Consider the following 8,021-nt stretch of genomic DNA (forward strand, 5'->3'; position numbering starts at 1 on the left):
TGAATAAGGGGCCGAGTGCCATGAATCAGATGATGTATGATCAGTTGAATAATCTCCAGTGGCTTTGCTGCAGAAGTAGCCTCTGAGCCCACGGAGCGGTAATTCTCAAATAGTATCCCTGCCCAAGTTAGCGAGACTGGGAGTCAGTATCTATCTTTATTTCTTAGCATGCGGACTATGAGAAAGAAGTAGTCTCACGGAGTACAGGAAGAGGATCATCGTCGACCTGAACCGCTACGTGGGGAAAGCGAAAGGGTTCTGCTCATTTGAGCAGAGGCTGGTACATTCCCTTGATCTGGTGGCCCTATTAACCGGCTTGGGTAAATCCCCCCTATCTTTTATGGCGGTTTTGGCTGGAAGAATGAGATCTTTCCTTCGTCGTGAGACAGCATTCGTCTTGGCCTCTTTCTCGAGGAGAGGAGATGTCCTGGTCGCCTTGTTCATTCAGGCTAGGCTTTCTCTTTCTCCGTCTTTTACGAAAGGCCTGACTCTTGATCTCGCTCCCGGATGTTCCCTTGTTCATTGAGGCGGTACGGAGTGCAATGAACCCACTCCGCGGTTTCGCCATAAATAGGGGTTCAGGGTCATACACCAATCCGCCTGTGTTAAGTTAAGCAAAGCCTCTCCTTTTGCGACGTTCATCCCTTTTCCTGCACTCCTTCAAGGGTTAATATGGATAGTCCTTCGGACCTGTTCATTGACTTCTAGTTTCAGTTCCATAAACTAGTCCCGTAACAAGGCTCCATAAAGACAGGGATATTGTAAGGCGCAATTCAATATGCGTTGAGCCTCGGTCAAAGAATTTGAGAAGCTGCGTAGGATCAAAGAATTTGAGAAAGTGCCTTTCTTTTTTTTTCAAAAAAAACGCGCAAAGAATATTGCGTTGATGAATAGGTGAATATTGCTCTTTTCGTTTTCTAGCTTAATCTGTGGAAGAAAAATCTCTTTTTTATCTAATCTAGTAGAAGCAAAAATATCCATCACTAAGCTAATATGGATATAAAGAACTCCTTCGGAGGGAGGCTCAAAGAATTTGAGGCGCATTTATCTAAGAAGAGAAAACGAGTCAAGAGGACGGAGTGCAAGTCATTCATTCTATTAAATAGGATGAATAGTCCAAAAATCAAGGTCCAGATGACAGGCTCAATGAAATTTGAGTTTCTGACTCCTTCTCAAATTCTTTGATCCTCAGTCCTATCCATATTAACCCGGGATTTCTCAATCTTCTTTGAGCCCTCCGTTAGGCGCAAAGAATATTGCGAGACCGCGTAGAAGGAGTCTTATGAAACCTGGACCCTTCTTTCCATATGGATAGTCCTACGGATAAGAATCCTCCGGACGTAGGACCCTGGACCTTTCTTTGGCACGTAGGACTGGATCTTGTTGGATTTCAGACTCGTCCGGAGCGCTCCAGGACCAAAATGACCCTTTGATTTTAGGAGTTTTCTACCTCGCATATTTCATTGCGCCTTACTCCCTGTCTTATGGATCGTCTGGACTTCGATCATTCTTTGAGCTATTAAGCCTACGGGTCGTCTTGACCCTTATTTCCATATTAACCTGTCCTTGCGGACGCGGAGGACGAGTCTCAAATTAAAGCTCAAGACGAGCCGTAGTTAGGTGAAATTCAATGGAAGAAGATTCAATATTCCCTAATGGATAGTCCTTCGGACCTGTCTCGCAATATCCTTTGCGCCTCAAATCAGAAAATTTCATTGATCCTGGACCTTTGTTTTCCATATTAAATTAAGCTCCTTCTGACTGATTAATGGAACTAAATGACGATAGAGGATGAATGAATATGAGTTCCTTCGAAAGAGAAGCTCGACAAGGGCATGTCCGACCTATCCACTGAAAGTAGCGGAGTCCAAGAAAGAAAAGAAAAGTCCAAGGCGCAATTCAATATGCGTTGACAGTCCGACTATAAAGAACTTTTTAAGCTACGGAGGCCCAAAGAATATTGCGTAGAAAAAGGCAATGTTTTCGCAGATTCAAAGGAGAGGCTTTGCGAGACCCTTCCCTCTTAGTTTGGAGAATTCTTTCTCATTCTTTTTGTTGTTTAATGAGAGTACTCAAAGACCCTTCCCTCTTAGTTTGGAGCTTCTGTCTTTCTCTTTCCCGCTCCGTCTGCTCTTCCCGTCCTACGGCATCAAAAAAGAATATGATCCCTCCGTGCAAATTCTTTGCTCATCGACCGCCTACAAGATCCAGTCCTCCGGACTATCCATTATCAGGGCTTACTTCATTGATCCTCCGGCTTTCAAAGTGGACTCTACCCCAGTTCAAAGAAGATTGAATTCATCATATTTTCTTCAAAAACAAAGGTCCAGGTGACGTCCGAAGGACTTGTTTATATCCATATTAGCTTGGAGCCTCCGGACCGTCGTGCAAAGAATATTGCGTTTTGGATAGCTCTGACTTTGAAGGTTTTTGATTTCGGCTTTCATGAGGGCTTATAGTTTAATTGGTTGAAACGTACCGCTCATAACGGTGATATTGTAGGTTCGAGCCCTACTAAGCCTACCACCCCTTCTCTGAACCTGATACAAGGCAGTCGAAGTCCCCGCCACCCTGCAGATCTCAATCTAGCGACGTGGAACCACACAGCTGCCGCTGCCCTTTGGGCACGCCTCCTACGCTTACCACTCACCTACGCTCTTGCAGCATGCCCCGGCAATACTATCATAATAATACGCGAAGCAGCTGAGCGGCTCGACCAAAGAGGAATTTGCGATAGGGAAGGCGTGGTTGAGACTGAGAGAGAAAGTCGATGCGAAGGTTCAGATCTTCTCTCTTCGCGAGACGGCCCATGAATCTCGAGATAAGAGCGTGGGGCTTGAAGACCCTACCGCATTCCGGCCCCGGGGCCTTCAATTGTCTTTTCTCCTCTTTCTGGTGAGTTTCCTTTTTCTTTAGGTACCTCTTGGATTCTGAGTTTGTTCCAACAGCTGCCACACGTGAGATCCTGATCGTCTTCCTCCCAGTCTTCTTGCCCGCTGGGGGAAGGAAAGTTCGGTGGCTTTTCCTTCCAGGACCGGAGAAGGTCAAACTCTGGGCGGGCTGCCGGGTTTCGCCTACGCTACGGTTTCAGAAGATTGAACCTTTTTTCTTCAACCGAAGTCAAGGAGTTCCAGAGCAGGAGGTTATTCAATATCGGGACCGCCTCGTCTATGTACTCTAAGCCTCTCTTGAAGATGCGCGCGCGATATGAGAAAAAAGAGTGGGAGGAAGCAAGCAATGAAAAGCCAGGGTAGAGCCTCGGAGCCGGCCCAAGCGAAGATCGGCACTCGATGAGGACCGCAAAAGGGAAAGCCGTGGAGACGGCAGACTCGGCAGTCAGGCACACCGTGAGGCTCCATAAAGACAGGGAGGTTACAATTCAAGTTTTCCTCTTTCAATTTCCGGGAGTGAATGTAGGAAGTTCAGACGGTGGATCAGGTGTGAAGATGAAAGCAAAGACGTCTTGGGGATCGGCAATAGCGTAGCATTGTGGCCATCACAGTTCAAGCTACGTATGGCTGGCGCACAACCTACTTCTTAGCCAAAAAAAAAGTGAAGAATAAGAAGAGGCGTCAAAGTATATTCTCTACTTTACTATTAAAGAAGAAGGAAGAAAAAAAGAATGGAGTTTCCTAGAAATTCACTTTGCCATATTAAGCTACGGAGGCCCAAAGAATATTGCGAAGGCTCAAGATGCGCCATAAGACAGGTCCGAAGGACTATCCATTAGGGAATGGAATGTGAGAAGATTGAGGCGCAAAGATCGTGGCCCACGTAGGGGGATATTGATTTGCGTTTTCCGCTGCTATATTGCAGCTGCTTAAAAAAGCGCAAAGCATATTGCGTGAGAAGACAGAGATATTGTTGAGAGGAGTCCCACTATTTCAGAATAAGGTGAAAAGAATATTAATATGGATCAAAATCAGTCCCACTATTTCATTATAAGGGGGAATCAATATATAAAGAATAGTCGCAATATTCTTTGCTCCTCCTACGCGGACGGGGGGGTTCAAAGAATATTGACGAGAGGGCTCCGCTCTGCTTCTTTGCGGGGTAGTTTTCAAGAAAGGAAGAAGAGTTTGAGTCATCCGTATGTCAATGGAAGGCGCAAAGAATATTGCGAGACTGCTCCGCTCCGTCTTCCGCGTAGTGGGGTCCGGACGGAAGAAAAAGATCAGAATATCTACACTACCGCAAGAATGAAATTCCATGAGAAGACGGAGTGGCCCTAAACGGGGTTCGGAAGCTACTGTTGTTGGAGTTCCAGAGACTACTTGACCGATAAAGGGAAGATCTTCAGCTGCGAGACGCCCACTCCTAGGTTAGGCACCAGGGATCTCTTTTTTCTGTTGAAACTACTTATTTTTCTGTTGAAACTACTTTCTTTCGGAATCTCCAGCTGGGTATTAGTCTCGACTTCGGAAGCAAGGCCCAGCCGTTCATGAAAGGCCAGCCATGATTCCTCCTTGATACCCACGTAGCGGTATACCACCGGGAGCTAAGGAGGTCACATAAGAAGTGGAATTCTGCCATTCAAGGAAGAAGATGGGAGTCGAGTCTAGATCTGTTGGAGTCTCGCTGTGCTCGCCCATAGCTCTTTGTCTTGCTGCTTACGGGCGTCTTTCTTATGAATCCACCTTGCCCCCAGAGGTCTACTCTCTTTCAAAGGATTGAATCGAGTCTGACGAAAGACGAAAATCACTATGCAGCCATGTTCATCTCTACATAGTGGCTTTGTCGAGAAACTTAGTCCGTCTTTTCAATGAGTTAGTTTGGGAATCAAAGATCATTAACTCGATTCTTTCTATAAGCTTTGCTACTTCAACAAGAACGGACTCCCTATCTTATGGTATTGCTCATTCCCTTATTGGGATCGCGTAATCATCCCCTTCCACTCGGGAAGCATATGAAATGCGGTCTCATATTCAGTGACCCCTCCTTGTACGCTCCTGGTCTCGTGTAGATCAGATCCTGCGAGATCCTTCTTTGCTTCCCCTTTCCGCTCACGCAATATTCTTTGCGCCTTCTTTTGCTTCTTCAATCAATTTACCCGGAAGGTAGATGGGCAAGAGACTACCCTCAAGCGCTTTCAGTCTCCCTATCGATCGGCGGAGGTCGAATCAGGAGCTGTATCATAGGCAGTTGAATGATCCACGAGGCGGCTAGACTTGGGCCGGACGCTCTTGCTGCGTCAGTGGGTTGGGGAATAAAAAGAACTAAACTAGCATTATAGATCCGCTCTTTCCATGCCTTAACCTTGAAACTAACTGGTAATCTTCTCGATAATACTCTTTGTGATCGATCGATCATTCCCCGGATCTCTTTTTCTTGCTTTTGTTGTAGATTCGCTGTGGAAGGAGCCCTTCTTCTTGGAGTTTCAGAAGTGGTTGTGGTCGGTAAGCTCCTCAATGAAAGGCCTCAGGAAAAACGGAAAAGGCCTAGAGATTCAAGTCAGCAAGCAAATGAAGAAAGAAGGCAATTTGCCTTACGGGAACGAAAGAAAGAGTTTATCCTTTTCGGAAAGTCTGGACAGGGGAAGCCCACCAGACCCCTATACAACTATCCCCTTCCTTATCTGTGCGGAAAGGTTTTGATCCTTTTTTCAGCGGTGAAGAAGAGAAGCCTGCGGAGAGTTACATTAAGTAGCGCGGTTGCTGAAGAGCCTGCTGTCGTAGAAGAAGCGACTTCCCGCTAGTTCTTGTCCTCCCCTTTTCTTCTACATTGATTTGCCCAACAAGTAAGCACGTATGAAGTTGCTCGTTCAAATGCAGTTGCGAGAGGAAGGCAATCGGCGGGGATGCTAAGTTCTGTTAATAAATACAATGTTGAGAAGCGAAAGCTTCCACATCAACTTCTGGAATGCCCCTCGTGGATCAGCCACTCTCCTTCCTTTGCTTTGAGTCGAGCTATTTCTTCCTTTCCGACTTAGTTTACGAAAGAGAGGAGGGCTAACTGAATAAGAAAGATCCGAGTTGGGACGGCTTTCCCGAGTTTTCTAGTTTTCTTATGAGTTATGAGGTTGAATGAGTCACTGAAAGATCAGTCATCAGACTTAGTAGGAGCCGCTTTTACCCTAGGCTTTCTTTACCTATACCTGGATTGGATAGGTATGAGCTAACCCCTTTCCTTCTTCCATTTCTTCAGAGGTCAATCCTCTATATATTCTTTGCTCCTCACCCCCGTAGTTAGGTGCAAAGAATATTGCGAGACCTCAGTCGCAGTCCGGAGGACCTGTGACGCCTTCGGACCTGTCTGGCCTTCGTAGCTTAATAATGGGGATCTGCTTCAATTCCCACGGAGCGGGAGGTTCAAAGAATATTTCAGGTCATCTGGACCTTTGTTTTTGGACTTGTTTATATCCATATTATCCGTGGGTTTGGAGAAAAGTACGATTTGTCTTCTCCATATGCGTCGGCACCGCGTAGTGGGACAAGACTACATTGAATTATGGGAAGATTTGCGGTTCTACTAATTCCCCATTTGAGTTCTTTTATTGCATCCTATCCCGGACTCAAGGGAAGAAAGGTAAGTAAGCCCCCTGACCCAGTTCTTCTTGTTGAGGATGGCAAATCCCTTGTTCTGATAGCCCTCGCTTTAGCTCTTCTTTCAACCCTTCTTTCTGTAGCAGCACTGTTGTGGAAGGTTTCTAGTAGATCGATCGTATCGCCTCGTAAGGCCAAGGCCAATAGAAGGGCTTTCAATTTCTTGACTTTTAGATGTCCCAACGAGTGGGTTAGTCTCACATACTTATCTTCTCATATATCCACGGGAAAACTTGAAAGAACCCTGTGCCTGTATTTGGGAGGTAAATCAAAGAGGAAGAAGGATCGTATTTGGGAGGGCCGAGCGCCCATTAGTTTAGTTAGGATGCGGCTTTCCCAACAGCAGAGAGTTCTCCGCTCCGTGGGCTTCATCCGTTGTCAGGAAAGTAGCTCGCTCTTCCGTCCCAGTTTCAGAGGTTAGACCTCATCATCCGTTGCATAAGAAAGATGAGATCTTGAATAATGAGTTTCCGCAATATTCTTTGCGCCTTATCAATGAGACGTCCGGAGGCGCAATTCAATATGCGAGGTGCAGATCGGAAGAAGTTGAGACTGTCTGTATCGGGTGAAAGGGAAAAGACCAGAGGTCCCGGGGAAAAGCGAAGCCTATGAAGTGAGTATGATCAGTTTCCGTTGAGGCGCAGAGTACGAATTCTCTCTTTCATGAGTAGTTCACTGCACTCATTAGTAGTAGCTGGACCATAGCAAGAGGTTATTCTCTCTATGATCTCCTGGACTGGAATAGGCTCTCCCCATAGGAATGCAGTTGCTCGACAAGAGGAGAAAGGGCGAGACCAGGTCAACAAGGATTTAGTGGAATAGAATAAATCGAAAGCAGGCGCAAAGTCGCATATTGAATTGCGCCGGAGTCCGGAGGACCATCAAAGAAAGGTCCAGGGTCCTACGTGCCAAAGAAAGGTCCAGGGTCCTACGTCCGGAGTCCGCAGGGCCAAAGAAAGGTCCAGGTGATTTATCCGTAGGACCATCCATATGGAGGGAAGTAGTCCGGAGGATTTATCCGTAGGACCATCCGTAATTAACCGAAGTAGGACTATCCATTAGAAGCAGGATTTATCCGTAGTCCTACGTCCTACGTCCGGAGTCCGCAGGGCCAAAGAAAGGTCCAGGGTCCTACGTCCGGAGGATTCTTATCCGGAGTCCGGAGGATTTATCCGTAGGACCATCCATATGGAGGGAAGTAGTCCGGAGGATTTATCCGTAGGACCATCCGTAATTAACCGAAGTAGGACCATCCGTAATTAACCGAACTGATCGCCATTCTCTTCTTTGTTCTTTGAGCCTTGAACTTGAATCTCCTAGGCTTTCAGAACTAGGCTTTCTTTCGGTGGAGAAAGAGAGTAAATAATATTTGACCAGTCATTCTCAATATTCTTTGAGCCTAAGATCCTAGTTTCGTTTTCTTTGAATTGAATATAGGTTTGAATCAACTCTTAAGGCTCCATAAGACAGGGATATTGT

At 46.2% G+C, this 8,021-nt stretch overlaps 1 non-coding gene across 1 annotated transcript; it reads left to right on the forward strand.

Annotated features, from left to right (window-relative positions):
- The first annotated feature begins 2,449 nt into the window (after positions 1–2,449).
- trnI-CAU lies at positions 2,450–2,530 on the forward strand. Its single transcript is given in 1 exon segment — positions 2,450–2,530. It is a non-coding gene; the product is annotated as a tRNA-Ile (tRNA).
- Positions 2,531–8,021: the final 5,491 nt, after the last annotated feature.

This window comes from Cucumis sativus (assembly GCF_000004075.3).
Source record: "Cucumis sativus mitochondrion chromosome 1, complete sequence".
Taxonomy (NCBI): domain Eukaryota; kingdom Viridiplantae; phylum Streptophyta; class Magnoliopsida; order Cucurbitales; family Cucurbitaceae; genus Cucumis; species Cucumis sativus.